General features: G+C 46.4%; 1 pseudogene; it reads left to right on the top strand.

Annotated features, from left to right (window-relative positions):
- The first annotated feature begins 23,204 nt into the window (after positions 1-23,204).
- Hax1-ps5 (HCLS1 associated protein X-1, pseudogene 5) lies at positions 23,205-24,249 on the top strand (annotated as a pseudogene).
- The last annotated feature ends 225 nt before the right edge of the window (positions 24,250-24,474 follow it).

Here is a 24,474-nt window from a genome sequence, read left to right as displayed (position 1 = left end):
CCTTTGTGGTTCTAAACCTGAGTGAACCCATTAGAAGCTCCCAGGGAGTCTATTCGAGATGTTCAGAAGGGTTGGTGAGGCTGGCCCCAAGGGAGGAAGCATTTGCTGACAGGTCAAGGAGCTGAGCTCAACCCCTGAGACCTACAGAGTGGAGGGAGAAAACAGCCTCCTGCACACACTCTTCTGACCTACAGGTATATACAAACCACAGACAGACAGACAGACACACACACACAGACAGTCACACACACACACACACACACACACAGAGAGACATAAACACACACCACCTGACACCTTTCATATGTGGAGAGTCTAAGCTGTTTGGTCTGGAGTAGGGTCCCCACATCTTTACTTTGACAGGGCCGTGCAGACATTCTAATGCACCAGCCTCTTGAGTGAACCAGGACACCTCTCCAAGGCGTTTGCTTTCTCCCCTTTGTTCCTGTTGGAACACTTGGTTGGATTTCAGCTTCTCAGAAAAATATGCACCAGGCAAGAAAGAGAGTTGCCACATCAATAGTCTCGTCTGAATGTCCTCAGGAGAGTTCCTAAAACTAAGCCTTGGTCCTTCCTATGCAAAATGTCCATCTGGGTTAGTGTGGGTGGGCATTTAAGACGATTATATTTCTAGGTGACTGTTGAACAACCCAGCCTAATTTGTGTTAGAACTCTGCATTGGCAAGAGCATGGAGCTGTCTTAAAGTGGGAAAGAGGACTCTCTCTCTCTCTCTCTCTCTCTCTCTCTCTGTGTGTGTGTGTGTGTGTGTGTGTGTGTGTGTGTGTGTGTGTGTGTGTGTGTGTGTGTGTGTGTGTGTGTATGTAGAAGCTAGAGGTTGGTGTTGGATGGCCTCATTGAACTTGGAGCTCACTGATTGGCTAGACTGGCTGGCCAGTGATGCCCAGAGATCTCCTTGTGTCTGCCTGCCCAGCACAGGGGCTATGGGGCCATGCATTCTGTGCCTGATTTTGGTATAGATACCAGGGATATAAACTCAGGTCCTAATGTTTGTCCTGAAGGAATTTTATCCCTAAACCACCTGCCCTGCCTGTAATGGGGATCTCCCTGGCTTGCAGACATACCTGTCCACGTTCATGGAAGTTTGGAACAAGCGACACCACAAGACCTTGTCACCAAAGAGATTCTGAATGCTCTCCAACACAGGGGATTCTTGATGCGCTCTCCTTCTTAGATTAAATGCTTTAAGATAAAAATTAGGTTTGAACTGAGAAAGGGTCACAAAGGGACTATTAAAGGCCTAAAAGTAAGTAAACAAACAAATAAAAAGAAGCCTAGATTGAGAACGCCACCTTCCTACACACACACACACACACACACACACACACACACGCACACATGCACTCATGTGCACGCACACGCACATGCATGTACATAAGCACATGCACATGTACAACACGTGCGCACACACATGCACACACATAGACACATGCACATGCACACACACATCTTCTCAAGCCCTTTTGTCAAGCTAAGGAAGCCGTCTGGATGGAACAAGCTTGCTTTTTAGGAATCTGGCCTTGTTGGGGCTGGCTGAAGTGCTCCCGGGCAGCAGGACATCTAACCAGTCTGGACTTGTACAGCAGCAACTCTTTCTCTCACTGGCTGGTCCTGGCTCTAAGCGAGTTCCATCAGCTCAGCCCTTCTGGTCTGAATCCTGTACCACACTGGATCCTTTCTGGGATGTAAAAAGCAAATCCTTCTGCAGGCCCCAGCCAACAGACCGCAGACTTTGCAGGGCTCCATGAGCCTGCTCTGTCTATTCATAGTATCTTCCAGCCTCTGGGGGTGGGATTCGGGCAGAAGTGAGTTCATGTGCCATTTGAAAGGTGCCAGAAGAAAGTTCTGTTTCCTAAGGACTTGTGACCAACCACAAGTCCTGACTCAGATCAGATTCATCCTTGCTGGAAACCCTGAGAGGTAAGTCCCCCAGACACACGCCAAAGTTCCGGCCCAGCTCCTACATCTCTGGGCATCCATAGCTATCAGGAGACATCATAGGTTCTTCATGAAGTATGAGATATTTTGATATTGTTTTTCTCACAACAGTGGTTTTTAAGCAGAGAGATTCCTAAATGTGCTTGAGAAAGGCCCCTGGGAATTTTGGAGAGGAGGTGGGAAGAGTACAGAGGGCCTGACTCCATGTCAAATGAGCTAAAATGCTTACAGTTACCCGTGTCTGGCAAGAGCTTACCGCCGATAGAGTACCTGGCAGGGACAGCTCTTCTGAATGCCACGTGAAGAAGTTCACACGTGTTCCCTGAACCACTTTCCTACAGTCTCCACAGAACCATTGCATTTCCATAGATAAAGACACAGACACTTGGAGAGGTGAGGTAACCCCTCCAACAGCGTACATCCAGAGAGCAGAAACTGCACCCAAGTATGAACAAGGCCTTCCCCAAACCTGGACTCTTTCTACTGTCTTATTCAGCATCCAGAGAACTTAGCAAGTTCTCAAAGTTTTTGCTTCTTAAGACAATTAATTCATGACCATTTTTAAAGAAAAGGACTAATAGGTGCTATGTGAGGGAAAGGGACAAAATGTCAACCATAGAGTCATTTGGGAAGACAGTATCAATGTCTACATTCCAGTGTGGGTGACACTATTCCCTATGCAAGAGTCCTGAACACTGTTAAGAGTGGGGAGATCAAACAGCGGTGGGCAGCCTGGTGAGCGGGCACTCAATCCTGTCAAGTCCTGCTTCTGACTGTGGGTGTGGTGGGACTAACCGCTGAACTTCCCGCCTTGACTGCTCTGCTGCCATGGACTGTAACTGGAGTGTAAGCCAAAGTGAACCCTTTCTCCCCTCACTTGTTTTTTTGCCAGGGTATCTTTTTTTCTTACAGACACAGAAATAAAACTAGGACATGACCTCATGTCAGCTTTCTTTACTTTCAGTTTCACTCTTCCCGTAAAATTATATTGATTTAGAACAGCAGCACCTCACTCTCCAGCATGGTAGATATAACAGTTCACACAACACAATAGCTTTATTTTTGAAACAGTGTTTCTTGAACTCACTGGGTAGCCAAGGATGCGCTTAAACTTCTGATCCTCCTGCCTCCACCTCTTAGGTGCTAGGATTATACCTTCACAACTGGTCTCTACAATGTGAATCCATCCATCCATCCATCTGTCCATCCGTATGTCCATCCGTCCATCTGTCCGTCCGTCCATCCATCCATCCATCGATGCATCCCAGGCATTCTACCTACTGTGCACCATTCGTGGCACATTGCTTTGATAAGTTTGTTTCCTCACTGCACGTCTTCATTTTATCCTCATAATAAGAACGCACATGCGCTCACATATATAGTGGGGCTTATTCTATACTCTATTATCTATCCTCCCTGGATCCTTCAGTGGCTAATAGTGTTGTCATTGCCCGTCATCGACATGGATGCTGTGCCCCATAGCACAGACCCTTCTTCAGGACTGACGGTTCTCCCCGGCTGCTAGAGAGGTTGCCCACTGACAGCCTTCAGTACAGGTCACACCCATCTCCGGGGAAGATGCTCCCAGTGATGTGGATGGGCTTGGATACCAAATCTATGGCTTTCTCAGTCTGACTGGGGCTAGTGTGCAGGGCCATCCTAGCTCAGGAGCTCTTGGTGAAGCCCAAACTCTCCCTCCACTTAGCTTTGCTCTCTCTTTTCCCTTACCAATGTTGACCCAAGGAGTGAGTTCAATACCCTGAAAGGACTATTGTATCCTAACCTCCGTCTCAGAGTCAGGTTCCTAAAGAACCCACAGGGAAGCTGGGGCTCAGGGATACTCTAACTCCCCCTTTTTGGGTTGGAAACAGCAGGAGAGTAGGACCCCAGTGATGTGGTATTGCTCACACGAAGCTCTCTGCTGGAGTCTCACGGTGAGGATAATATATTCTGGCTCTCTGGAGTCTTCATGCAGAAATAAGCTAACAGAGCAAAGTAGTTGTGCCAGCATTCACCACAGTGTAGACCAACCACTGTTGGCTAGTTAGTGCCTGAGCTCCCCAACAAGAACTGAATGTAAGCCACAGTGAAAGTTCATGATTCTAAGTAACCACCTTAAAGATTTTAATTTTGGGGGTCAGGGCCCTGGAAGCCCCACCCTTAGCAGATCTGGGGCTATTGACAACTGATGCTGAGAAAGAGAAGTACTTTTCTTGGGGGATATGGTTGCTGGTGTCCAATTGGACCCAAAACCTATATACATGTGGTTAGCACTAATTTGACTCAGGAAGTTATTAATAATAATAACGTTAAAAGGGAAAACAGGGAAGGAGGTTGGTTGGAGGGTCTCAGGGGTGGACATGATCAAAAATGTGTACATGTATATTTTCAAAGGATGAATAAAATACTAACACAAAACACTTTAGTAATATATTTAAGTCAATATAGCCAAACTAGGTCATTTCAGTATGCGCTGAGCACACATTAATTGCTGTGCTTCTCTCTGGGTGAGTGTGGCTTCCACTCACAGACACTCCAGCTGAGGATAGCTACAGTTCAGATGCTCAACTGTTTCAGGTCTCTGCGGCCCCGGGGCATGAGCTCAGTTCAACAAACCACACCACTTAGAAAGAACTCTACTCACTTAGACCCTTCATCACACCTCCCATTCCCCACGTCTCTGTCTCTGTCTCTGTCTCTGTGTCTCTCTATCTCTGTGTCTCCATGTCTCTCTGCTTCCCTGTCTCTGTCTCTGTGTGTCTGTCTCTCTGTCTCTGAGTCTCTGCCTCTCTGCCTCTGTCTCTCTATGTCTCTGTCTCTGTCTCTGGATCCCAGGCCAGAGTTCACAGGGCTGACTCCACCTGCCATGGCCCCCTCACAGACTGAGGTACGTGTACACCAGGGACACGGGTGAAAAACAAAGCATTAAAGTAAATGGCTTAGGTGGATAGATGTATGGTTGATGCACGTTAAAACCAACTCGGTCTAAAGCCCAGGAGGAGTAAGCATTTGTCACCAGTACACTCAGGGAATTAATAACCTCAAGCTTTGGAGCATTTCTGTCTCAGTAAGAAAAACATCAAGAACTCAGTACTGTTGGAGAGTGAACGAGGGACGTGGGTGGACAAGTCACAGATAAGGAAATGGCTTTAAAATGTATGGGGAGGTGTTTGGCTCAACCAGTCACCCCAGAACTACAAATCACAAGGACAAAATGCCACTCTCCTAAAACTCCTGAGGATGTGGGAGCAAGGCTTAGCAGCTGTGCTTCAGGAGACAAGGCGGCCAGCAATTGGCACCACAAAACCTTACAGTATTCAGACTTTATACAGCAACTCCTCTTCCGAGATCATCTAGAGAAATAATCAGAAATGCAAACATTGATGTATGGGCACAGATGCTAATCAGAGTCATTTATTTTTGCCAAGGCAACATGAATGCCCTATCCTGAGAGCTGTGTATGGATTAAAGCACAGGCAAGGAAGTTTCTTAAAAATGCGGGGTGTATCAGGCAGGGTAATGTCTATAAAGTGCTTGCCTTGCAAGTATGCAGCCCTGAGTTCCAGAACCCATTTACCATGCTGGACATGCATGGCAGCAACACTTGCAGAGTCGGGATTGGAGAGATGGAGGCGGAGGGAGGGGTGGGAGCGGGATCTGTGCAGTTCATTGGCTGGACAGTCTAGCCTAAATGCTGGTCTCCAGCACAATTAGAGACTTGGTCTCAAAGGAGGTAGTGTTCCTGGGGATGACACCTGAGGTTGTCCTCCAGCTTCCCCATGCATGTACACGTGCGTGTGAACGCACACACAGGCACACACACACAAAACACACACACACACACTTTTAAAAAGTATTATAAAAATGACACTGGTAAAAACAATAATAAAAAGGAATATTTGGGTCATATCAATTTGGAAAGAAAAAAGGATGTGACATGGTGTGTGTGTGTGTGTGTGTGTGTGTGTGTGTGTGTGTGTGTGTGTGCATGTGTGTGCATGTGTGTGTGTTTGCAGCAAAATGCCCAGAAAAAATAAGGCAACACAAAAATAAAAAATGCCTACAGACTGCCTTCTAGTGGTGGGATTTGAGGCTGGGGTTCCAGTGTTCTCTGCATACCAGGGTTACAAACTTTCTCTGTCCAGCTCTGACAGATGAACATTCCTGTAAAAATCATATCCCAGAATAGAGCATCATCTCCCCAGGAACTTGCTCCAAGGCACTTTCTAGTCACCCTTCCCCTAGAGGAGCCCACATCTGTCTTCACTGTATGGGGGTTGGCTTGACCTTGAACCTTAGACCAGAGGATTCATGCAGTGTGCTCTTGTGTCTGGCTTATTTGACTCAGCATTAAACTGCGAGCCTTATGTTTATTTTAATTATCTAAGTTCTGCATTTTGTACTTGATGGTTTCTAAGAATTAGAAAATGGTTTTCTGAAAGCAGAAACCTCATTCTTTGATGGGCCATAGTTGGTCTATGTACACACACTTGATGGAGTTCTTTATCCATCAAGAACTCTTTGCAGAGCTTGCCCACCAACTTCCCTAGAGAAGAACCTGACACAGGGCAACATAAAGAATAGAGGTTTATTTACGTCTTGTTGCTGAAGGCTGGGAAGTCTAATATGTCAGCCTCCAGTGAGAGTCTTTTTGTGGTATCAGAACATTGTGGAGAGGGCATCTCATGGTGCAAGAGAACAAACTTACCAGTGTAGGTCTCTCTTAAGACCTCACTGACACCATCTTAGGGGCCTCAGATTTTATTTAGTCAGTCAGTCAGTTGTGTGGGCTCGTGTCATGGCATACGTGTGGAGGTCAGAGGATAACTTGCAAGAATTGAATCTCTCCACTATGTGGGGCCCAGGGAATCAAACTCAGGTTGTCAGGTTTGTATCAACTGAGTCATCTTAAAGACCCTCATCTAACCCTAACCACCTCTCCAATGGCCCACCTCCAAGTACCACTGGTGTGAATTTGGTGATCCAGTATCCATCGTGTGAACTTGACCTGGGGAATGTGTGAGCCGTGAAACACATTCAAACTGTGGTATTCCATTCACCGAACTGTCCAACTTGGAAACTGAACTCCTCACTATGACTCAGCACTGTCTTCTAGTAGCTACTGCTTTGAAGAGCAGCCCTACTGGGGAGACCTTGCACACAGACACACTCACAGGCGAAGCTTGACTTACAGCAGAATACCTGCATCCTTCCAGACATGGGAGCCTAGGATGCTTGTGAGAAACTCAGCCACTCGCTCCTGCATGTACCATGGGCATCAGGAGACCATTGCTCACTTCCCAGGTTCTGGAAGACCTGGGGCTTTCTGCCTTCTGATGCCACTGCAGGCTATGATGCTACAGTGTTCCTCATTTGTTCTCCGCCTTAGTTTGCTTCTGTTGCTGTGGTAAAATGTGGACAAAAAGCAACTTGAGGAGGCAAGAATGTACTTCAGCTTACAGTTGTCCACCCTGAGGTAAGTCAGGGCAGGAACTCAAGGTAGGAACTGAAGCAGAGAGCCATGGAGGAATATGGCTTATTGGCTTGCTTCCCAAGACTTACTCAGCTTGGGTTTTATACATCCTAGGACCACATACATGCCTAGGGGATGGCACCACTCTCAGTGGTCTGGGCCCTCCCACATCAGTCACCAGTCAAGACAATGTCCACAGACTTACTTACAGGTCAATCTGACGGAGGTGACCCCTCGTGTGAGGCTCCTTCTTCCCAGACGACTCTAGCATGTGTCAAGTTGAAAAGCTAAGCTGCACGTCCCCATAGCAGAAGCCTCGCGGCTCTTGTTTTAGGGGTCCCTCCCACTTTTATTGTTGGGTGCTCCTGTGCAGGAGCCATGGGGAGTTTGGTGGGTTATCTATCCTCTAATGTGTTTGTGGATTTGAAAGATCAAATGTTTCTTTGCCAACAGATTCCCCAGGGGCCCTGGCCTCGCCTTTGCTCCTTGGGCTTCATCTACACATCTCTATTGCTTATCGGGGGCTTCTGGGACAGAGCACTCAATCCAGTGGCCTAACCAGCAGCAATGGATTGCTTAATGGACTGGAGGTTAGAAGTCTTCCCTCGTGAGGACTGTGAAGAAGAATCCAGTTCCACTTGGCTTGGGTCTGGTCATTTCTGTTTCATGGCATTCCCTCCTAGTATCTGCCTTCGTTAAACACATTTGATGAGACCCTCAGTCAAGTTGGATCAGGACTCATCTTCATGACCTCATGCTAACTAGTTACGGCTCTGACAACCCTCTCTCCACACAAGGTCTCGTTCTGAGGAACTACAGTTGGACTTCAGCTTCAATTTGGGTGGGACACGATTGAGTACAACGAAGGCATCTATGGTCTCCAGTAGACTGTAAGATGCTGGGCAAGGAGGGCCTCAGTAAAAATTAAACTAATATGTGGAAGATAGGAAAGAGAAAAGAGAGAGATGCCAAAACAGCCTGCAGGAGGAGCAGGGTGGCACTGCTCTAGAGATGGACCCTTAGCCTTGGCAGGCATTCCTACCAATCAGGGCTTAGAAGGACGAAGGTTGTGAGCCAGACAGCCAAGTTGCTCATTCACAACAGGATCGTTTAGGAATAGGAAGGCTCTTTTCGCCTGGCCATGGTAGAGGCTACTTTCTCTGGGGCTGGGTCCCTAAAAAGTCTCAGTCATCACAAAGTTCTGTGAGATTCTAAGGAGATGACTATGAGAGGCCCTTCCAGGGGCCATTCATCCGGGTCCCACAGAGGCCAGAAATAATAAACTCCCTCCCCTAGTGTTGTAGGAGAGTCTGTTCTTCTCACACTGACAATCAGCTCTGGAACACTTAGGTGGGACAAGAACATAGGCTCTATTGATGTGCTAATGAGTAAGGGCTTTTAGTCATTGATGTTTTCTAGCCAACCACTATAAATCACAACAGATTCCTTCATGCCTTGTCACACAGGACACTGCTCTGAAGCCATAGATGTCCCTAGCTCCAAAAGCCAACAGTCTCACAGAACCAGTCAGAGAGGTGTTCCAAATACCTTGCTCCTTAAGGGCATCCCTTGCTCCAAATCTGGGGAAATTCCTGAACACTGATTATGTTCAGGCACAGGGCATGCCATGACCCCCCCCCCCCACTCCCTCTGGCCCACACTCAACACTACCTCTATGATTTATTCACAATTTAAAAGTTGAGATCATGGCTGCAGAGATGGCTCAGGTGGCAAAATGTTAGCCTTACAAGTGTGAGGACCTGAGTTCGGGCCTCAGAACCCACATTTAAAGGGCATGGTAGCAAGAACTTGAGATTCCACCACTGGAAAGTGGATCCTTGGGACCCTCTGACCAGCCAGCCTAATGGAATCAGCAAGTTCCAGTCTGGTGAAAGATCATGTATCAAAATATTTTTCAGATTTAAAAAATAACATAGATATGGTCCTGACGAACAACTCCTAGGATATGACTGAGAAATCCCATCCTCAAAAACCAACCAAGTTTAAGGCTAGAGAGGTGGCCCAGCAGTTAAGAGCATATGCTGCTCTCCAAGAGGACAGGAGTCTGGCTCCAATACGCAAATCAGATGACCTGTAACCTCTTGTAATTCCAGGGGATCTCATATCCTCTTCTGGCCTATGTAGGGACACACACACACACACACACACACACACGCACGCACGCACGCACGCACGCACGCACGCACGCAAATAATAAATTATGTCTTTAAAATGTGAAGAATGATTAGCGGGTAAGCCAAGTCCTCCTGTTGAGTAGCAAGCACTGTGTAAGTCATCCAAGCCATGTGCCCTGCTCTATAGACTAGACATCTAACAAGATCTGCATGTTGCCTGCTGGGGTCCTGGCTGCAGCCCTGGCAGCAGTGGGCGAGCATCCAATTGATAGTACTAGTTAGTATTAGTGTTGCTTCTGCCTTCACAAACATCTACTTTGTAGCCTTCTGATCTTGGGAGGTTGTCCAGACCCTTCTGGTTTTGGCTACACTGTCCATGTCGTGTTCCTGTGATTGACACATAATTGCAGTGCAAGGGAGACAGCAGAGATGTTAATATGGCTGAGTTCAGATTTTGAAAGGGCAACCCAATCCTGACCACAGTTAAAGTTCAGGCTCCTGGTGGGACCTCGCAGAGGCTCTCCCATCCCTCCCCCATTCCACAGTGTCTTCAGGCAAGAGGAGCTTACACATTTTCACAGCTCGCTGGAGAGGCTCCTGGCCAGTGCTCGGCATCTCTGCCACCTTCTGCTGAACTCCAGCGGCCTCCTGCTGGCTCCCACCTCTGCCCCTTTCCATCTTCTATGACACACACTAGGACCTAATAAGGGGCTTGGCAGCCATCCCCGTCTGACTGGACGCTGTCTTACATCTCTGTGTCCTTCTAGAAACTCTGAGGGCCAGCTCTGTCCCTCATCTGGTCACCTGACATCCCACAGTGGCCACCAAAGTGAGAGGTCTTGTTCATCTGCAGGGACACCTGAGACCTTTCAAACACCGATACTACACAGGAACTGAGACACTTGGGGTGCCTGCTTCTGTCTCCTCTCTTCCTGAATACACCCCACTTCCATGCCCACATTGGCTAACCTCGAGGCCTAAGAAAGAAGGGTGGTGTTCACCTGTCCCACTTTCTTCCAGAGATGAGGCCCATGAAGCCATTTTCCCTGGACTCTGAATCCCACACTGCTAGGAAAGATTCTGCTTTCCATGGTGTGCTAGCAATTGTTTCGCTCCTTAGCTTTCTTCTTCTTCACTCCATGTCCCTATATCCCTTTGTCCTTAGAGACACCCATCCCTCTCAGAACTTTGTCATGGTGGAAAGGGTTTGTTTACTGCAAAGAAAAACTAGATTTAAAGCAAGCAAACAACACTCTTATGGTCTACTTGCTGCACATACAAAGAAGGCAAAGTGAGTCCCTGCTATTCCTTTCCCTGGTCCTTGGCAGACATTGCCAATCTATCACATTACATAGCTTTGAAAACCTTCTCCACACAGTGTTCCCTTCAGCCAGTAACAATCAATAAGAGCTGGCTTTGGAGATGAGTCAAGGTCCAAGACAATGAAAAGGAACAGGATCTGTGCTTCATGTCCAAATAGGCAAGAATCTATGCCTCAAATCTGACCGCTATGGAATAGGAAATCACTTTGAAGTTTTAAATCACTATATCCCCACACAGTGGCCACTGGGGCCCTGCCTGCTGGTCCCTGGGAATGGGGAGTCTACAGTCCCTTGTAGGGAATTGCATTTGTAGATTGTTTTAAGTCATGGGAGGGCAGTCATGCTATACTAAAACCTGCTCCTTGAGAACTGCTCCTCTTGGGAGAGATTTTCCTTTTAATATGCGTATGCATGTGTATATGTGTGTGTATGTGTGTGACCTGCTTGTCTGCAGAAATGCAACCTACCAAGTGCATATCACAGCACGATAACAGAAGTTGGGGAACAACCTCACTCATTGCTTTTTTTTTTCTTTTTTCTTTTTTTTTTTTTTTTTCGGAGCTGGGGACCGAACCCAGGGCCTTGTGCTTGCTAGGCAAGCGTTCTACCACTGAGCTAAATCCCCAACCCCTCACTCATTGCTTTTTGCTGCTGCAAGTGCTAGGCTTGCTGGTCCCCACGCTTCTGCAGAGGATCCTTGGTCTCTGTCTTCCATCCCATCAATGGCATTACATGCATGTTCTTATAGCATCCAGCTCTGTGTGGTCTTTGAGAATTTGAACTCATGTCCTCATGTTCTCTGAGCAAGCTCTTTTTCCACTGGGTCATCTCTCTATTCTTCTAATCTGTGGCCCCTCGGACACTCGATAGCAGGCATCACTTGTCCCTTTAGCTTTTCTCCTCCTGGTCCTTTTCAGTGAACAGCCTCCACCCCACTCATTACCTTGGCTACTTACCTCGGGATCTTTTTCCTCTTCCCCAGTTAATAAAAGCCAGGGACGTAACCTTGATGGCTGCTCTGGTTTGGATAACTGTCCCCTAAATGTCCACATATGAAAGCTTGAGTGCAGGTTCTCATGGAGGCCAGAAGAGGGCATTGGCTCCCTACAGCTGCAGGTACAGGCAGTGTGAGCCCCCCAACATAGGTGGTGGAAACAGAACTCAGGTCCTCTGCAACAGCGTTAACAGTTGGTGTCAGGACGGTGGGTGGGTGAGGGTGTTCTCAGCTTTGTGTAACGTAAGCCAGGGATGCAGTACCCATTCCTGAACGTACTGAAGTGTTCTGGAATGGAGACTGTGGGGTCTGTGCCAGCATTCCTAGCATGCGGAGGGCTGGGCAGAGCTTTCCAAGCTTCAGTGGCTGGGTTGCATGTCTTAGAGCAAGGATGGGTGGTAAAAAACCCAGGCTGAAGGGTGGGGAAAGGCTAGCTCCTGGCTTTCTGTGGACTTCTTTTTAAAATCTTCCCAAACAGGTGAATTTACTCTCCAGCCCCAAGGAGAGTCTCAGCACTTGTTGGGAATGTCTCCTCCCACCTCCAGCCTTCTCCTCATTGGACACTCATTGGTTGAATGTCTAACTCATATGAGAAGTTATAAGTGACCAAATGGGGACAGACACACGTGTCCTAAGACACAGACTCAAGGCTACATTACAATTTCTGCGGGCACGACACGCTCTCGTCTAGTTCCCTTTCCACACTCGAGATATATATATATATATTTATGTTGGTATAGAGACAAATTCGGTCTAGGTGGGACTTAATATAAAGTCATTATTACTTATTCATTTTCTACTGATTTAAAGGGAAACCAAACCCTTGAAGTACTGTGGCTCTGTAGTACCATTGCAGAGGTTGGTTGCCAGTGTAATACCTGCCCTCACGAAGTCTGATGTGTAGTAGAGGAGGTGCTTTGAACAGCCACACTAATCACAAATTATTTCCAAGTATCTTTGACAGAAGGGAAGCAAAAAGAAGGAATGAAATGTCTTTCCAGTACTAAATCCAGTGCTGGCAGCTTAGTAATCAAGGGGGGTTGAAAAGATGACATAGCAAATGTAACACTTGTCATACAAGCATAAAGATCCAAGTAGGAGCTCCAGCACACATGTAAAAGCCAGGACTCATGCAGCTGTGACCCCAGTGAGGGAGCCAGAGACAGGCAGCACTGGAAGTTGTCTGTTCAGCTGGTCTGTGCAGAAAAGGGAAGTTCAGGCTCAGTGAGAGACACTGTCTCAAAGAATAAAGTGGGTGTGACAGAACAAGACACTCAACGCTGCTGTCTGCCCTACACACATACACACATACACACATATGTATACATATACACGTGCATACACACACAAACACACATATATACACACATACACACACATATAAACACATGCACATGATTCACACACATACACAGCCACACACACATACGTACACACATAAACACATGTATATACATACATATACACATACACACATATAAATACCTGCACATGATACACAAATACATATACACATGCACAGCTACACACACATACATATACATATACACACATGTATACACATACATACACACACATGTATATATACATATACACACATGTATGCAATATACAAATATACTCATACATATATACACATACATACACACATATACATATATAAATACATACACACATATACACACAAATACACACACATATATATATAAATATACACACATTCACATATATACATACACATATATGCACACACATATACATACACACAAGTGTACTCAAAATCATGTGTGCACACACATATATACCACATACAATAATAATCAAAAGATATTCCAAGTAACTTGAGAGAGAATGAAAATTGAAGAAATTAAACAACTTTCCCAAGATTGCACAAACTGATAGGGACACAGACAGGATTTTGGCTCCAAATCTATCTTTAGTCATCACTGTAACACAACACCCAGGAAAATCAGTTTGAAAGGAAAGAAGGTTATGTCAGATCATGTCTCCAGATGTCTCCGTCCTGCCTGCCTTGCTTTGGTCCTTTGAGCATGCAGAAGAGGCATAAAGAATATCATGGCGGGAACATGCTTTAAAGGCTACTGCTCACATCGTGGTAACCAGGAAAGGGGTGGAGCTGAGGTCCTGACATGCCCCAATAACCTAATTCCCTTCCACTGGGCCCCACCTCCTAAAGCCTCATTACCTCCCAACACCCCTACAGGTGACATGGGCCCAAGATACAAACCAGGGACAGGAAAGGTGGCTCATCAGTTAGGAGTGCTCGCTGCTCTCCTAGAGGACTGGAGTTTGGTTCCGAGCATTGATATGGAGAAGCACTTAACCGCCCAAAACTCCCTTTAGACAATATAACACTCTCTCTGGCTTCTGCAGGCACCTGTATCCAAGTGCACACATATACCCACACTCACATACGCATGCACATAAAAATCCAAACAAGTTTTGTTTGAGAGTACTCATTCTCAAATAAAAGAGAAAAGGGCCCCAGGGAACCATAGCAACAACCAGGCTATAGATAATTTCCCTGGATCTTGGCCAACAGCTACCTCATCTATAATATGGAGAGGGAATGTGACATTGTATTCAATGCATAGTGTTGTGGTCAGGACCAATAACTCAAAGACACAGACATCTGTCATCCGTGAAACATCCTTGAAGGGAATTAAGTCTGTGTGTTTGTCCCCAAATGGGCCGTCTTCTCCATAGCTGACCTGCAACAATCCTAAAGAGATGACCACTGTGTGGTTAGCTTTTCCTGGGAACATCAGAGCCAGCCCCAGTACCCAGGCTCTGCCAGGCATTCCCCTTGTGGCAGCCAGAGCCACACCTGCAGTTGGGCCCCCTCTTGACTGGGAAACAGAGTCCCTCCCTTTTCCAGCCTTTAGGAATATAAGTTGCCTCAGTCCGATCAGATGCCAGCTTGATTGCCAGGACTCAAGTGCTAATTTCTGAGAACTCCCTGGCCCTGACAACAGCCATGACACCCTGCTTAATACCTTACTCGAAACCTGACAATGTGCTTGGAGCATCCCTTCATCAGTGAAGCACATCCCGCCAGTAGCCTAAAGTGGACCTCCCTGCCATCTACCCAACACCCCCACCTATCGGGGAACACCATAACCCGTGCCATGCTTCCTGTACCCCGATTCCTCAAACATGTGTTCCTCGACATCTCTTCCTGCAGAGATGAGACTCCCTCCTGTGTATAGTCTGAGCTTTAAAATATCATCTATTCTTGGAGTTTCAACCAATGTGAGGAAGGTCTGTGGGTCTAGAGCTCATCTTCAAGTAAGAATCAACTGTGTACTGAGCTACAGAGCAGGACGGGTAAGACAGAAAGAAGTGGGGGGTGGGGGGCTGACTGAAGGTTGTCCCCAGCCTAGTCCATATAACAGAGGGCAAAGCCCAGGTTCAATGGAGTCCTGAGTGCACAGACAAGCACAGACAGGCCCAAGGTCTCTTCTGAATGGATGGATGGACAGATGGACGGATGGACAGATGGACGGATGGACAGACAGACGAATGAATGAATGAGTGATCAAGCTGTGCTTCCCTCTCTGGGTACTGGTGAGCTTTCTGAAGTTGTCCTTCCTGCTGTAGCACACATGCAAGGTCAGAAGAAGAAAAAGGACAGTTTCGAGTTGGGGAGATGGCTCAGTTGGTGAAGTGCCTGCCTGTCAAGTGCAAGGACCTCAGAACTGACATTTTAAAAAGCTGAGCATGATGCGACACATTTGCAATTCCAGTGCTCAAGAGGTAGAGGCAGACAGATCCATGGGAACTTACAGGCCAGCCACCCACCCTGTCCTGCTTTGTAAGCTTCCAGCCACTAAGAGACCCTGCATTAAAAAAAAAAAAAGTGGACGATGTCCTGAGGAACCACCTAAGGCTGTTGCCTGCTGCCCCCCTGCCATGCACGCACGCACATGTGCACACGTGGCCACACACCAAATCAGAGAAGGAAGTAGCTAGAACCCACCGACCCCCAAGGGGGATTCCTACCTTTGAGATCTACCCCAGAGCCCGTCCTGAGGTACCTAAGGGAACACTTCCAGTACCGCCAGGAAAGCAGAGGTAGAGTGAATGGGTAGCCACCTAGCTTCAACTGTCTCCATAAGAGAGCTGGGTCCCACCAGCTTCTGTTTCCTCCTAGCTGCACTGGGTTTATTGGCCAGCAGTGCTGAGTAAACCCTGACCCTCACAATCCAGCTAATCCTCCCAGAGCCCCTGAGTTAGGCAACATTACCTCACTCACTTCACAGATGAGGAAACAGGTGTGAGGTAAAAGATGGTGTCAGGATCAACAGCCAGATAAAAGCCATGGAATGGAGGTGCGATCTCCCCCCCTTTTTTTTTACTGAAATGGTGCTACTTCATCTTTAAAATATCAGCAATTTTCTCACATGCTCTGTTCCCCCAGAATGTGTTATTTTTGAAACTAGCAAGGAACTACAGGATGGTGGAAAATGTAAAGGCCTCAGAGACATGTTGGTCCAGCCCAGAGTGGGAGAAGAGAGAGGAGGCCTTGCAGACAGGTGGTAAATCCTCCCCTCCCTGCTTGCTCTGCTCCTAAAATAAAGTAGGGCAGAAGACCGCAAAGCCCAGGCATTTGAGAACCCAGCATCCCCCTTCTGATTTCCCAGGAGCACGCAGATGCTTAGAGCCTCTGCTGGGGTCTGTGGTTTGGAAAAGGACAGGCATGTTGTGGTTCCTCCCATAAGACCGCTTTGGGGGTCCCACTCCCAATATGATGCCAGAATTACTTCAACTCCAGCAGCCCAGAGCCTCCTGGGGATTGGCTCAGCAGGATGACCGCCCCGCCCTTCTACACATTGTCGCCTCCCATCTGTGTCCCCAGCTGGCATCTTCTGTTGCTATACTGGTGACTTCATTTTTCACTCTTAGCTAAAAATGGACCTCTCATGATTTACCCCATCCTGGTATTGACACACTCAAGAAGTTGGGCGGGGCCCACTGCCAGGCACCAGGGCCACCAAGCATGACTCACCATCCAGCAGTGTAGGGGAACTAGATGCTGAGAATGCAGTGACAACAGTCACTGTTCCTCCTGTCACCAGGACCTTGTCCTCCACCCATAAGGCAGCTATATTCCTGGAGATGAGAGCGATGATCCAGAACCTGGCAACAGACAGAACAGGAAGCCCCCATGGTCACAAATCAAGCCGATTCTAGATTTGTTTCTCAAGCTCAGGACCGAATGCTAAGTACCATTACAAAGCGGTCTGGAAAGGAGAGAGTACAGCCCTCATCACTTCTCCCTGATCCTAAAACGCCTTGGTACTGAGAGCAAAAATGCTTAGAGATAATTGGTTCCAATCTCCTTATTTCATAGAAAGGAATTTGAGGTTCAGCATAGCCGAGCAGAAGCTAGAGCTAGATCTGGTTCTCCACCTCCCAGCCCTGTGTCATGTCTACTCACCACAGTAGAGAATTAGGCTGAAGCTCTTCTTTTAAAGCAGAATGCCTGTATGAGCTCACTGTTTCAGAGGCATCAGTTTACGGTCACTTAGGGTCACATATGCTCTGGTGAGCCCCCCAAATAATATTCACACGTGGAGCTTCCCTCCTGCTCCTTCAGGCAAGTTAGAGCCACCCTGCCCCACCCCACTCCTGACAACCTGTCAAATCATCACCGAAGAGAATTTTTATTCAGAACTCTTTTTTTGTTTGCTAGGAAACACAGCTCAGTTTGTAATAAAACATTCCTGGGATTAAGTTCTTAGACACACATGAGATATTAGCTCCCATAACTATTTAAAAGTAAATCATAGCACGAGTAAATCATAGCTTCATAGCATGAGAATTGAGTGCAGAAAAATAAGAGAGAAAACCACATCAGACTTTAGCAGTTAAGCATCCCTGGCAGGAGCCCATTACATGACTCAGGTTTCTTCTATGCCCACCCCTCCAAAGTCGCCATCTTGCATTAGCAGTGTATCTGCAGAGACCACCCACCACTCACATCCCGACTACTGTAGGGAAGACCTTCGATTTCCATTCTTTCTGTTTTTATTTACTGAGTGCACATGTTTGTGTGTGCACATGTGTGTGCATCTGTGTGGTACACAGAGAGTAACAGCTGGTGTCTTCCTCAGTTGCTCTCCACCTTATTTTTTGAGACGTTCTCTCTGACTAAACCCAGGACTTGCCAATTCACCTAAATTGCTTGACCAATGAGCCCTCCTGTCCCTTCCTCTCCTGTTCTATGATTATGAGTGCACATCGTTGTGCCTGGCTTTTTCTGTGAGTTCTGGCTTTTGAACTCGGGCCTTTACACTTGCTTGGCAAACACTTGGCCGCTGAGCGTTCTCTACCTCTCCCATTTCAGTCCTTTTGAACTAAAATCGTGTCTATAAACCTTGTTTATCATGCAAATATTTTGGCCTTTACTCAGTTCATTCCCCGCCTCACGCAGTTATCTCTGTTTTACAGTTCAAATAGTTTGAGTCTCTGCAGGCTAAATAACTCGCCTAAACCATGGCTGTTCTCTCTGCGTGCCTTTCAAAGCTGGCACCAGGAGAACCACTTTCTGCGCAGAACGACAATGCTGAGAACGCTGCAAATTAGTTCAGTCTTTCCGAGACTAACTTGGCAGTGTTTAGCAGCAATAAAATGGCCCACGCCCTTTTAAGCGATGATGTTAAGATTTATTCTAAGAGAATAGATAATTTATCTGCACAGAGGGGCTTGTGAAAACCATGGTTATGACAGAAAAGAATCCATGACATCAAATGGCTGCCTCAAAATCTCCATTCGCAGAACAAACATTTATTGAGTGTCTTCTCTGTACTAAGCATGATTCTTACATGAAGGGTTCAGCAGTGGAAGGAAAAAATATATGGAGAGAGATGATTTCTGCTTTCCTGGAGAGGTTTTGTACCCAACTGTCTTTACTCATTGGGCCATTTCTCCAACCCCTACCCTAAAGTTGCAGAAAAACATATCTGATGCCACTTCAGCCTTTCACTTACATGAAGAATCCCACTCCTCAATCATCCTGGCCACATTGGAAGCAATGAACACAGCTGTGCTCAGTCTTAGACTGCACAGCTCTGGGTCGAAGGTGGAGGTGGTCTGGTGTTTCCTTGAGCCTCTGTGAGTCCAAAGGGAGGAAAAGCCCTCCTCAGCAAATGCCCATCCCTCACTTTAATCAAGGTTGCCATGTGTGGGTTTCATTTTTGAATGTTTATACTCATACTTGGTCATACGTGTTTTCTAAGAGTTTGAAAACATGGTCTCTGTTCCCTTGTTTCTTAGAGTTCTAGAACATCATCAAGTTGTCATCCACTGGTTGTCATGAACTGGTTAGAGCTGCTGCCTGGGCTGAAGAGAGCTCAGCAGGCAAAGGCACTTGCTGCCAAGCCTGGCTACCCGAGTTCAGTTCCTGAGCATGGTAAGAGAGAACTAACTCCTGGAAGTTGACTTCTATGCATGTACCTACACACAAACAAATGATAAATAACAAAACCAGCATCCCAGACCAGGTTGTTCGTGTACAAACTGGAATTGAAGAAATGCTGGGTTACATGGTTTTCACCCTCCAGAACTCCCACTATATTTTCTCTCTGTGTTACTGTGGTAGAATAACTGATAAAAAGAAAAACTTAAGGCAGGAGGGGGCTGTTCTGTCAGAAGGGATCATCCATCATGGGGAGAAGGCATGAGGGCAGAAGTGACTCTGGGTATGAGGCAGCCTGTCACGATGCCTCTCCAGTCTGGAAACAGGGAGATAAATTTCAGAGCTTTGCTGGGTTAGACCCTTTCCCCTTTTAGTCAGCCTAGAGCCCTGTCACGTTCAAGAACATTCATGTCACACACACGACACACTGAGGTGTGTCTGCTAAGTGGTTCCAGTCCAGTCAGATGAGTCTAAAGTTTAGCCAGCACAGTGACATTCTCTGTGAATCTTCTATACCAGGTATGTGCTTGGACATGAGCACGTGTGCACATATGTGCACAAGTATGCAAGCGTGCGCGTGCATGCGCGCGCGCGCACACACACACACACACACACACACACACACACACACACACACACGATTTAGTCAGTTTATGTGTATTTCCCCTGACTTTCAGTAAAAATAGCATAGCTGCCCACATCATTTTCCTTAATCCCCTGTATCTGGAAAAGTAGAGCTTTTCTGCTTCAAGAGGCCCACAAGAGGCATTCAAAACAGTTTACTGGATGAGCCCATGCATGAATAAACAGATAATGGATCTGAATAGGATGCTGCAATGCCCACAGAAGCCCAGAATTCCTGCACTCCAGAGTTTCCCAGAGCCCTGGAATCCCCAGTCCCTCTGTGAGGCTCAGCCTGCTCCCTCCTCCCGGCTCTTAACCTTGGAGCTTTCCAAGAATCATTTGAGTGTAACCTCAATAAATGTTTTTCATAATTGAAGATATTCCGAACCTACAGCCAGCAAAGCTCCCAGCGTGAGCAGAAGCCAAGTGAAGCTTTGTGTTCGTATAAAGTTAGGAGATTAGCATGCAGACTGAGCTAAAAATATAAACTTAAAAATACGAGAAATAAGGCTACGGACGTTTTTCTGGAACCTTAATGTCAGCTTATTAAAAGAACATCCATCATCCCCACTCACTGTTCTTCCCCAAATGGTACTAATCAAACTCGGCTGTGATTTCCTCTAATGGTCCAAAGATCTGTCTGTTTGTCTCTGTGTCTGTATGTCTGTCTCTGTCTCTCTCTCAATGTCTGTCTCTGTCTCTCTCTCAATGTGTGTTTCTGTCTCTCTATATTTCTATATCTATCTATCTATCTATCTATCTATCTATCTATCTATCTATCTATCTATCTATCTATCTCCCCCTTCAGTCTCCCTTTCATCCAGGTCTCTAGGAGAATATGGTTGTCCAGTTCTAAGAATCTGATGGCAGGGAGAAAAGGGGCACATGAAACAGCTCTCCTGTTCATCATTTCTGAAACATCTTCTGGGGAATGTCCGCAGACAGAAAACCCTGGTACATCTCCCCAGGTTTCATTATAAAGGTGGACGAAGTGAGTCCCAGCAGAGGTGCTCAGAATAGAAATCCACTGCGTGAGCCTAGGAGAATCTACACAATTGGTCTTTAGCCTTTGCTGTTGTTGCTGAGTGGAAAGAGCATCCCTCTTCTTACTCACAAAGTGGAGAAAACCTTACCCTATGTGATCTCATAAGGCACACAGGGAGGCTGACTCCAGGGGGCTCCACCTTTGCTCAGAAAGCCTCAGGATGGAGAGATGTAACTGGAGTATGCTCTTGAAGAGTCTCCCAGTCTGCCATTACTCACTGGCAGTGACATCTCTCTTCCCACGGCCATGGAGAACAAGACTGTAGCCTTCCAGTGCTGTGGCAGAAGTCTGAGAGAAAGAATTTAAGAGAAGGAAATCATCTACATACTTCCACTGAAGAAAGTAGGAAGGGAGGAGGCTGGAGAGATGGCTCAGCAGTTACGAGTATTGACTACTCTTCCAGAGGGCCTGGGTTCAGGTTCTGTACCCACATGGCAGCTCACAACCATTTTGAGCTCCATTTCCAGAAGAGTCTAACACCTTCTTTTTGGCCTAGCTTTTATATATATATATATATATATATATATATATACACAAAATAAATAAATATAGTTTTAATTATTATATATTAATACATGGTATAGTTTTAATTGTTATATATTTATATACTATATGTTTACATCTTATTGTGCTTATATATTTACATATTGCTATATACTATCATATGTTTGTGTACTATTTTTCCATTATATATTTTTGCATATACATCAGGAAAGGTCAATGTGATGTTCCTTAGATTAAAAACAGGAAGTAAATTAAGAATAAGAGCTGTTGACTTCTGAAGCGTCCATTTTCCCCTCAGACACAAATTAGTGAGAAAGACAGTGACAACAGCAGCCCCACCTTACAAATAAGGAGCATCAAGCAACTTAGCTGCACCCAAAGTAAAACTTAGGAACTATGGGTGTTAGCGGCCTCTTCAGCTTCCAGTTGGGGAGTGAGAATCAGGGGGAACAGAGACACCAACTCTGCTTCTTTGACCAGCAGCAAAGACAAGCATATCCTTATCAAATAGAAACAACAGTCTTCAAACCTCATACAATGTCACCAGAGAAGAGAAAGCATCCTGATCAGTCTCAAGGCCAGAAAGGTACAGCTATGGGCAACCGTGGGGCTGTTGCAAGAGCTATGCAGCTCCATCCCTTTGAGATTAGAAGAACGACACTCCAGGGCCTCCTGACTGGACCACTGCCGGCATCACTCCGTGACCAAACCAGTGCAGCCAGAGATACAGGATTTTCTTCATACATTTCATACATTTCTCCACGCTTCTCCAGCAGCCACAGAGGTATATTTTGCAGTGTGCCTTATGCTCTTTTTTCTTTTTAACACATGGAAAGAGGCCAGATTGGGAGGCTGTTTCTGCTAGTGGCAGGTCATGGATGTAAACCTGGGGCTGAGAGGCCTCTCAGCTATGTCTGACAAGAGGCTTACACCAGTTCTCAACACCAGGGCTGCCTAAGAAACAGGAACAGGTTTATCCACCACACCAGGCAGACAGAAGGGCAGATCAGGCCCCTCAGCTTACCCACATCCCATAGGCACAAAGGGAACCCCCTGAATCCCACAGATACCAGAATGTAGAACACTGCTTATGTCCTGAAGAACTCCTGCCTCCAACCCCAACCATAGTTTACACAGAGCTCATCAAAGGAGGGCACCCTGGAGATTTTAGACACCCCACCATTAAAGACTCCCTGTAAACACTGGCTTATCTGATCCGAGATCACCCTGAGGAGTATGTGGAAAAGTTAGAATTCTTGTTAATATCAGCATTTCTACCCAACAGTGAGTTTTCAATAAAAAACTTACATATATCCAATTTGTTATCTTGGAGGTGACCTGGGACCGAGTCGTTCATCTATGTTTCGATGCACCTGTGCACATAGGTAGAAAGTAGCTTTACATAGTAGCATGTTTACCACCTACATCTGGACAGTGATCTGAAGCACGAGGCCAGGTATAGCAGGCATTTACATTGGCATCCATATTGTTACTTATTGGTAGTGACATCTGTGTCAGTGCATTACAGAGGACTCTGGTGGAAGTCCATGCTGTACCATCTTGGTCTCTGTCTTCAATAATGACTGAAGATCACAGTGGGCATTGCTCTATAGGGCCCAAAAGATGATCTACACCAGTGATGCTTTTTGTTTGGAATGAGTGCTCACGTATGAGGCATGTAGCAAGGAAAGTAAAGAAAAATAGTGCACACGCATGCGCTCTGGTGCTATCTGACAAGGTAGTGCAAGCTGGCAGTCCCGTGGTGCCCATGGGCTGCACAAGTTCAAATTTTCTGGTGTTCCTATGGGGATGACCTTCTTTGACCTTTTCTGGGGCTTTTTCAGCTTTCCTGGATCTTGGAACCACAGAGATCCCTGTTTTGGAGGGATGACACAAGATGATGATGATGACGACGACGACGACGACGATGACGACAATGACGATGATGATGACGACGACAAAGAAGAGAAGGAGGAGGAGGCGGAAGAGGAAGAAGAAAAAACAAATGGTAGGAAGGCAGGTGCATGGCATTAAGGTGACTATACACTTGAAAGGATATAGTGTTTTTACTCTTGAGCTGTTTTGCTACTCCATAGAAATTCTGTTTAAGCTTCAGCCCAGGAGTAGGGATGCAATTTCACAACCACTTTTGCTGTGATGATCTAGTATAAGATTTCAATAGCATCTTCAGCAAGATGGAGACCTGGACCTTGCCTTTCCACTCTTCTGAACTTCCAGGTTCTGAGTCAGTAACACTGGTGAGAGACTGTGGGAGGGGTAGACACTGGGGGACTCAGTACTTAAGTACCCAGATTGTCACCAACCCAGGATCTTTGAGGGGGTCTTGGAGAATCATTCAAGGCTTGAGTCCCCCAAACCAACTTCAGACTGGGGGTCCCAGGGACCTTTTTGTAGGTTGTATGATATATGGCCTATGACTCCCTCTTCTAAAGCACAAGAGGACAATGATTTTGACTCCCAGGTTTCCCAGGAAGGCTTTGGCCCACTTCTTTAATCCAAATCCTATTTCAAGAGCATCTCTGTGACCAAGATCACTAAGTCAGATGGGACAGTGGCAGAGTGCTGCACTGTGGTGGACAGCGACAGTCAGAGAGAGACCACAGTGACCCATCAAGAAGCACATGATAGGTCCAGAAGTGATCTAGACTCTACGACATCTCCAACTCTGGAGGTCCCTTTTCCATCCTGAATTTGCTTCTGAGACATTGGTTTTGGTCTCAGTATCTCTGTTAACCTTTAGGAGCCTTCCGGTTCTCCCCACCCCCTTCCTGTTGCCCATTGTCATTAGCTTAGCTTTTTCTGTCCTCCCAAGTGTCTCAAGTGTGTGAAACAATTAACCGAGCTTATACCAGTCTGTCATTCATCCAAAGTGACCAATAAAGCCTTTATTTACGGTGCGTTTACACACGTGGAAAAGAAGGATGCAGAGGAGAGACAGAGAGAGGGGGAAATACATAT

This window comes from Rattus norvegicus, chromosome 8 (assembly GCF_036323735.1).
Source record: "Rattus norvegicus strain BN/NHsdMcwi chromosome 8, GRCr8, whole genome shotgun sequence".
Lineage (NCBI taxonomy): Eukaryota > Metazoa > Chordata > Mammalia > Rodentia > Muridae > Rattus > Rattus norvegicus.
This window is presented reverse-complemented; position numbering and strand designations above follow the sequence as displayed.